The following is an 8,244-nucleotide window of genomic DNA, read 5'->3' as shown; positions in this document are numbered from 1 at the left end:
GACACGGCATCCAGACTGGAGGCAAGTGAATTAGCAGCCTGGGCCATGCAGCTGACACAGCTTCTCTGATGAAAGGGAAGAGAAAAGAAGAAGCAAGCGATGAACACCAAGGCGAACAGCGTGCAGTATGGATTGCCGCTCAATGCAAGGAAAGCGAAAATCCTCACAAGTGGACCAAAAGCAAGAAGAAAATTCAAGTTGTCAAGGACTTAATTTTCGCATTCACAATCAATGGCCATGCATACAGCACTCAAGAAACCAAATGATATATTGTGTTGGTCAAACATGATGAAAAGAAAAACATCTTTAAAGTGCTAAAACATAAAATACGTAACTTTGAGGACTGAGGTGCCCTGACGGAAAAGATAGCGTTTTCAATGGCTTCTTATGCATATTAAAGCCAGACAATGAATAAGAAAAACTACGGAAGAATCACACTATTTAAGGAGCTCTGATGGTGTAGAAATCATGAGTTGGGCTGCTAATTGCAAGGTGAGGAGTTCAGAACCAGCAGGCACTTCACAGGAGATAAACAAGGCTTTCTTCTGCCCTACAGTTACCCACAGAGACGGCTCCGACCCTGTCCTGCAGGGCCCCTGGTGTCAGACCAAGTCAATGGCACCGAATGAAAAAGATTCCAAGTATCAGGAACTGCTAACGAATGAACAAATCTGTCTTGGAAAATACTCCTTTGAACTTAAGATGCTGAGACTTCATCTCAGTATTCTGCAGGCGTTACAAGGAAACACGTGTCCTCCGAATGCAACATCACTCTCGTTAAGGCATCCTTGCTGCCTTGGAGCCACTTGCAACTCACAGTGACACTATAGGAGAGTGTAAGACTGTGGGGATCCCAGGTAGTAAATCTTTACGGGTGCAAGCAACCTCATCTTTTTGTACACAGAGTGGCTGATAATTTGGAACTCCTGACGTTGTGGTTAGCACCAAACCCTAACCCAGAACTCCTTTGGTAAAGATTAGGGTCAGTGGACAAGAAGACCCTCAATACGTAACTGTAGCAACAAGCTCCGATATGACGACGATGTGAGGACGAAACAGGAGTAAGGCACTTATTCTGTGGGAGGCAGTGTTGCTGTGAATTGGAATTAACTCTGGAAGCTAACAACAACAACAACAACAACACTTCATTCTGAAGGGAAAAAAATTAAAACTAAGCAAACAAAAAAACACTACTTCAATGTTTTCAAATATAGAAAATATTTTCTTTTGCTTTTATTAGCAATATTTATGATCGTTAAGTCTCCAAAGCTTGTTGAGGTAAAACAAACAAAACAAACCCCACAAAAGTAGCAAGAGGACAGACCATGGTAAAAACATTTATTCCAAAGGAATAGAAAATGTTATATGCCCAAATATAAAAACAATTTTAAAAATTTTAACATAGAATCCATTTTTGAAAACTCGTTTCATTTGCTATTATTGAGTGAATTCCAATGAGGACTGAGTTGAACTGACCCTGGGGAGTTTTGAGACTGTAAATCTTTATGAGAGTAGAAAGCTTCAACTTTTACCCACAGAGTGGCTAGGGGATTAGAACCACTGGCTTTGTGGTGAGCAGCCTAATATCTAACTTACTAAGCCACCAAAACGGCTGGGAAACACCTTTAGGTAATAATAAATACATCTAAAACTCTTTTTAAATTGACCATGGTGGTATAGGGGTTACATGTTGGACGGCTGACTGCAATGCCTGTAGTTCAAAGTCAAGAGCAGCTCCACAGAAAGATCATACATTTTCTTTTATAACATAATACAGGCTCAGAAATACTATTTGGGGTCATGATGTGTCAAAATTAACTCAAAGACAATAATTTCCCCCCATATCAATCAGTTTTAATATTACTTTCAGGTTGAAATAAGCAACCTTGATTGCCTATACAACTGCTTATTAACTCTTTTCAACAAAATCTAAAATTCTAGTCATTGATCTTTTTTCACTACAATTGATTTACAAAAGGATATAAGCAAAATGTAGACAAATTAGAACTAAGAGAGGCAGTATTCTCCGCAATGGACAAGCATGAAACGGAATGGGCTTGAGCTCATTTAGATGTCCTCATTGTTAGACATGCTAGTGAAAGCAAGATAGCCAGATTCCACTGTGGAGAACTGAGGGCCATGCCTCATGCTAAGGGTATCAAATTGGAGAAATAGAAAATACTTAGGTCTCTGATAATGTATCTAAATAACTAAATTAACCAATCAAAGGACCTCCCTAACTTTCCCCCCTTTTTTATTCCGTGAAATAATACATGTGCTCAAGTCATTTTGAACTTATTTCCTATTACTTTCCATTGAAGGCGTTCAAACTGAGACAAAACCCATAACTTCAAGAATAATTTGCACTACTTTTATTTATTTATTTCCTTCTTTTTAGAATAATGTTCCATTCAAATGTCAAAATGATCACTGTAATTTGTAGAACATTTGTACAAAACTCAAGCCCAAATTCTGTGTAATCAAGTCCATTCTAACTCATCGCAGCACTACAGGATAGCACCGGGTATGCAAGCTATAAATTTTTATGGCTGTGGACTGCCATGGAGCACATAGCAGGTTTTGAAAGTACACATTTCAATTAGTAGCTAATGTTTTAGTCACTTAAAATTTAGGTAAAGAGGTTAAATACAATTAACCTGATAATATAATGCCTATTTTTGTCTACTTAGGATCATTAAATATACACTCAGCTGATATTTACATAGAGTATATTAGGCGCTATTATTATTGTGATTTATCCTGTGAGTTTGGGTTATCATTTCAATTTTATGAGTTATCCAAATGAGACTCAAAGAAGATGGTGAAATGTGTAATTTTTAAAATTTTTGTTGACACTATTTATTTTGGACACTTGGGTAGTGTCCATTGATAGAAGAATGTGTTAATTTATACTGTCTACTTATTGACACTTGTGCTGTGTCTATTAACAGAACAACGTGTTAACTAATACTGTGTAATTTATATTGATTTTAATATTTTATTCAATTATACTATGATGCAAATATTTTTATATCTATTTATCCTACAGGCATTTAAGCAATTATCTACCAATGCGCACACACATATATTCATAAGCTTCCATTTTTTGCTTTCATGATGCACTTCAAGAAATACTTGTTTTTTTTAATACATAATGCTAGAAATTTGATGTTATATTTATTTGCCAATAATAAAAGGAAAATATTGAACTCTCCCTCAGTGTTTTATTTTAAAATGTATAAAATGAAATATTTTTAACCATTTAAAGCCTATGATAAAAGTGATAAAACATATTTTATCACAATTCAAAAATATTAAACATAAAATATGATTAAATAATAGAAAATTGATGAAAGTATAGACATAACTGAAACATAGTTTGCAATGAAATGATTTATCTTGGGGCTTATAATGCTTGCATATTTCTTTAATATTCTTGGAATATTATAAATTGTATACAATAATGAACTTAAATTTTCATCATGAATATTTACTAATATCATTGTTCCCACACTTCTATAAAGAATTAACTTATTTTGTAAGCTATTTTCTATTGAAAAATAAATGCAGTTTCAGTCTGATAGTGCCTGCACACAGTAGAGATTGCAGTTTTTGTGCTTTAGTCAGAAACTTTGAAAAATATTCCAACTAAACTATATATTTCATTCCCCCAAATCCATCGTCCTACCACAGTTCTCTATCCACTTTAAATTATCTGTATAATAATTTTAATTCTCTATTCAGTGTCTATTTATACAATGTCATATTGATAAAATGTTCTGGAAATTAGATTTTTCTTCAATTATGATTATTTAATATCCTATATACCCTTCGGGATTAACTTTATCCAGAATAAAGACCAATATCAGTAACTACAAGCCCAAACAGTATAAATTAGGCACAATTTTAAGATAAATTGTGTAAGAGAACTGAAAGAGAAATACCGTATTAATTTTCATGTTATCTTTTTTTCCTCATTCCCTGGCTTTATTTGCCTAATTGTTCTCAAGTTGGCCAAGTTTGAAAAGTCACTTTCTCTAATCAGTTTTTGTCAGATATCAAAAAGCTCAGATATTTTTAACTCTTAATTCTCCAAAGACATTTTCCTTATTACTCCCCCATAGCCATTTCCCCAGTCTTCCCAGAAGTAACTAAACTGATCTGATTTTCAAGTAGAAATTTGAAATAATCAAACAATTTAAAACAAAATGATAAAAAGATTTAATGTAATCTTGCAGATCCTCAAAAATACTATATACAGAGTAGATACATCTCTATATTTAAATTTGTTAGAATTTTAAACACATGAAGCAATATTAATAAAGTAAATATTTTAGTAAAGATAATCAATCATAAATTAAAATCAACAGCATGCCTAACTTTGTCTTCTCTAAAAAAATGGTGAATGAATGCTACATAGAAATAACATACATATCCCCAGGAAGCCATACATTTTTCCATGAATAGGTAATGTAAGTTGATTATGTGTGACTAAGAAATGAAAAGTGAGTCAACTTCACAAGCTGAAAATATACAAAATGTAAAATAGCATGAACATTATTTTTTTAAATAGCTACAGCATGGTGGATTCAAAACTGAAATTCATAGTTGGATAATTAGAGTATAGTATTATATAATATGGGCGTCACACAGTACAATGTAATAAGACACAATGTAGCATGTGGATTATGTAACACAAAATGAATGAATACATCTAAGTGTAAAGCACATGGCTGTTGATTCAACTTTACTTCACAGCAACTTATGTGCACTGGAAGAGAGGTTCATGTGACAGGATGCTGGAGAGTTTAGCTAAGCAGGCCACCAGCCCTTTTTGCTGCAGTGCGGTCAAACTGTCAATCAATAACAGAGAGCAAGCTATTTGTTCATATAGGGTCTTATCATATAGTACAGGATAATACAGTACTTAATACAATACATGCAATGTAAACTCATTTATGGCATAATGTAACAAACAATCTTTACGATGCTTCCCAAAGAATAGGATACAAGTGAAATATGTATCTTATTTTCCAAGATACTATTTATTTTCCAAGATACTATTTTAAGTGTGATGCATATATTAAGGTATATTGATAAAAATTATGCACACACATAAGGGTGTACCCCCAATGGAATTTTTTCAAAGCTAGGTATTTAATTTTTTCAGAAAACAACTTTATCACCTTCAAAGTAACATCCATTACACTGAATACATTTGCCAAATCTGCTGTTCCATTCTTGGAAATATTTTTCAAACTCATCTGTTTGGATGGCTGACAACAACGCCCTCATTTTTCTTCACCACTTCTGCATCGTCAAATCATGGTCTTTCTGTCTCTCTTCATTTGAGGAAACAGAAAGAGGTTGCATGAAGCAAAGTCAGTTGAGTGAGGTGCTTGAGACAAGAGAGGTGTGCTGTTTTTTGGCCCAAACCTGGGGCAGTGAAATGGCTGCAGGAGCAAGAGCATTGTCCTGGTGGCAAAACCAGAGCATCTGCCACAAATCAGGCCCTTTTTTGTCACACACTATTATGCAATCTTTTCAGAACCTCTAAATAGAAAGCTGGATTAACAGTCTCACCTGGTGGAAATTGAACTCCAAATGCACTACAAGGTGACAGTTTTGTTCATTTGGGAAGTTCACGGATGTCCAGACCAAAGTTTGTCATCAACTGACATTTCACCTGTCTGAAATGGGAAAATCATTGAGTTTTTCCATATAGCACTGTCCTTGTAAACTATGTTCAACATCACAACAGTTTCTGTGGAATATTTCCTGAGCAGGAAACAAAATTTCACAGCTTCACACTCTTCTCTTAAATTGGCCATCACAAAAAGAGGAGATTTCAAGCAAAACTACTTTTATGAAAAAATTTCTTGTGACCAGAGAGAACCTTCCCAAGTTACACCAGTTGTTGCACTCACTCAGAGCAAGTTGCTTGATGCTCACCTAGTGGGAAAAATGCGTACTACAGAAACTGCTCTGCCCATCAGAATTCCAGCATTTGGGGGGAGTGGGTGCCCCCTAGTCTATATAATGAGTTCCACTACTTCTCTATTAGGTCGCAATACTGTGGTGGCTTGTTTGTTCTTGTGATGCTGGAAGCTATGTCACTAGCATTTTAAATGCCAGACGGGTCACCCAAAGTGACCAGGTTTCAGTACCCAGGTTACAGACAATGAGGAAAATTTGGCTTGCACTTGGGAGGTAGAAACCACTAGAAACTTAATGCATAGCTTTGAAGCTGAAGCATTTTCCAATGCAGCAAAAATGATGGAAATAGCATTGTCAGAGAGATTGCTAGTAAAATCTTAAGATTATCTCTGGTAGTTTCATAATCTGGTGTCAATTTGAGGATTGAGAGTGTAGGGGTGGAGTCAAGGCTGTCTGCCAGGTCATGGCCAATGAGGCCTCTGTGTGGGTATGACCTTCGTCTGGGAATTCTGGAAACTCTGGATTTCCTCCTTGGAGGTGGGATTTTCTCTCTTGGCTACTCCCTGGGAAATATTGCCGCTGACATGACACATGGAACTACTTTAATGCCCTGAGTTGGAGAAGCCACATGGACCTACCCTGATGCAACCAGACCTCTGGAGTCGGAGAAGCCACGTAGGGATCCCTACCAGCACTGAGATGCTTATAATGCCACTAGATCCACAAGACTTACAACTCACGGGCCTGTGATCTTCCTGCATTTGGTGTCATTGCATGTGTTACGTGAGTCTGAAGAGGACTTTATAGATTGGTATCAGACATATGGGCGAAATTGGACTTATGGAATTAATCTGCACTGGGCTGAGATGTTTTCTCAATATTCAATTTCTCTTGTATATACACCTCTTTCTTATAAATGTATATGTCTCAATGAATTTTTTTCTTTAGAGTATCCAGACTAACACATCACTTAACAAGAATTACAGCAAAACATTGACAAGGAACTGCCAGAGATCAGGCCGGATTCAGAAGAGGCCTTGAAACAAGGGATATCATTGTTGATGCCAAAGGGTTCTAGACTCAAAGCATAGAATACCAGATATATATTTATCTGTGATTCATTAACTATGCAAAGGCATTTGACAGTGTGGATCATAATGTACTGGGAATAACTTTGAGATGAAGGGGAATTCCAGAACACTTCATTTTGATCATTTGGAACTTTTACATGGATCAAGAGGCTGTTGTGTCACAGAATAAGGGAATACTGCATAGTCTAAATCAGAAAAGTTGTGTGTCAGTGTTGTATGCTTTCCCAATACAACGCTATTGTTCAATTGTTGTTCAATTTTTTTTCCTAAACAAATTATCAGAGAAGCTGGATTTTATCAAGATGAATGCAGGATCATGTTTAGAGGAAAGTTCATTAACATCCTGTGGTTTGCAGACAACACAATCTTGGTTGCTAAATGTGAGGAGAAACTGAACCACTTACTAATGAAGATCAAGGTTTGTAGCTTTCAGTGCAATTCAGTGTAAGGGAGATCAAAATCCTCACCACTGGACCAATAGATAACGTCACAGTAAATGGAGAAAGCGTTAGAGCTGTCAAGGAATTTCTCTTCCTTGGATCCATAATTGATGCTCATGGAAACAGTGGTCAGGATATGAAAAGATGTATTGCAATACATAAATCTGCTGCACAAGACCTCTGCAGGGTATTGAAGAATAAGATTACAACTTTGAGGACAAAGGTGGGCCTGACTCAAGCCATGCCAATCTCCATTTCATTCTATGCATATTAAAGTTGGACATTAAATAAAGAAGGCTGTAGAAGAACCAATGCATTAAAATTGTGATGCTTAAGAAGAATATTAAACTAAGATGGACTGACAAAAGGACAAGATCTCTGAGGAAGAAGTCAGGTCAGAATGCTCCTTAAAAGCAAGGATGGCAAGACTTACATACTTTGGAAAAATTGTCAGGAGAGAGCATATCCTGAATAATGACTTCATGTTTGGCAAAGTGAAGGGGTGATGAAAAAGAGGAAGGTCACTGAGAAGATGGATTGATCCAGTGATTTCATATGCAGGGTACCCCCCCAAAATGAAATTATTTCTTTCAAAGTTATGTATTTATTTATTTTACAGAACTACCTTATCACTTTCAAAGTCCTCTCCATTACATATAATGTTTTTGTCAAAGCTGTAATTCCATATTTGGGAATATTTTTCAAACTTAACTATCTTGTTTTTCCCTTTACTTCTATCTCATCAATTCTCTGGCCCTTCATATTTGTCTCCATTC

The sequence above is a fragment of the Tenrec ecaudatus genome, chromosome 1 (genome assembly GCF_050624435.1).
Source record: "Tenrec ecaudatus isolate mTenEca1 chromosome 1, mTenEca1.hap1, whole genome shotgun sequence".
Classification (NCBI taxonomy): domain Eukaryota; kingdom Metazoa; phylum Chordata; class Mammalia; order Afrosoricida; family Tenrecidae; genus Tenrec; species Tenrec ecaudatus.
Note: the sequence above shows the minus strand (reverse complement) of the source record.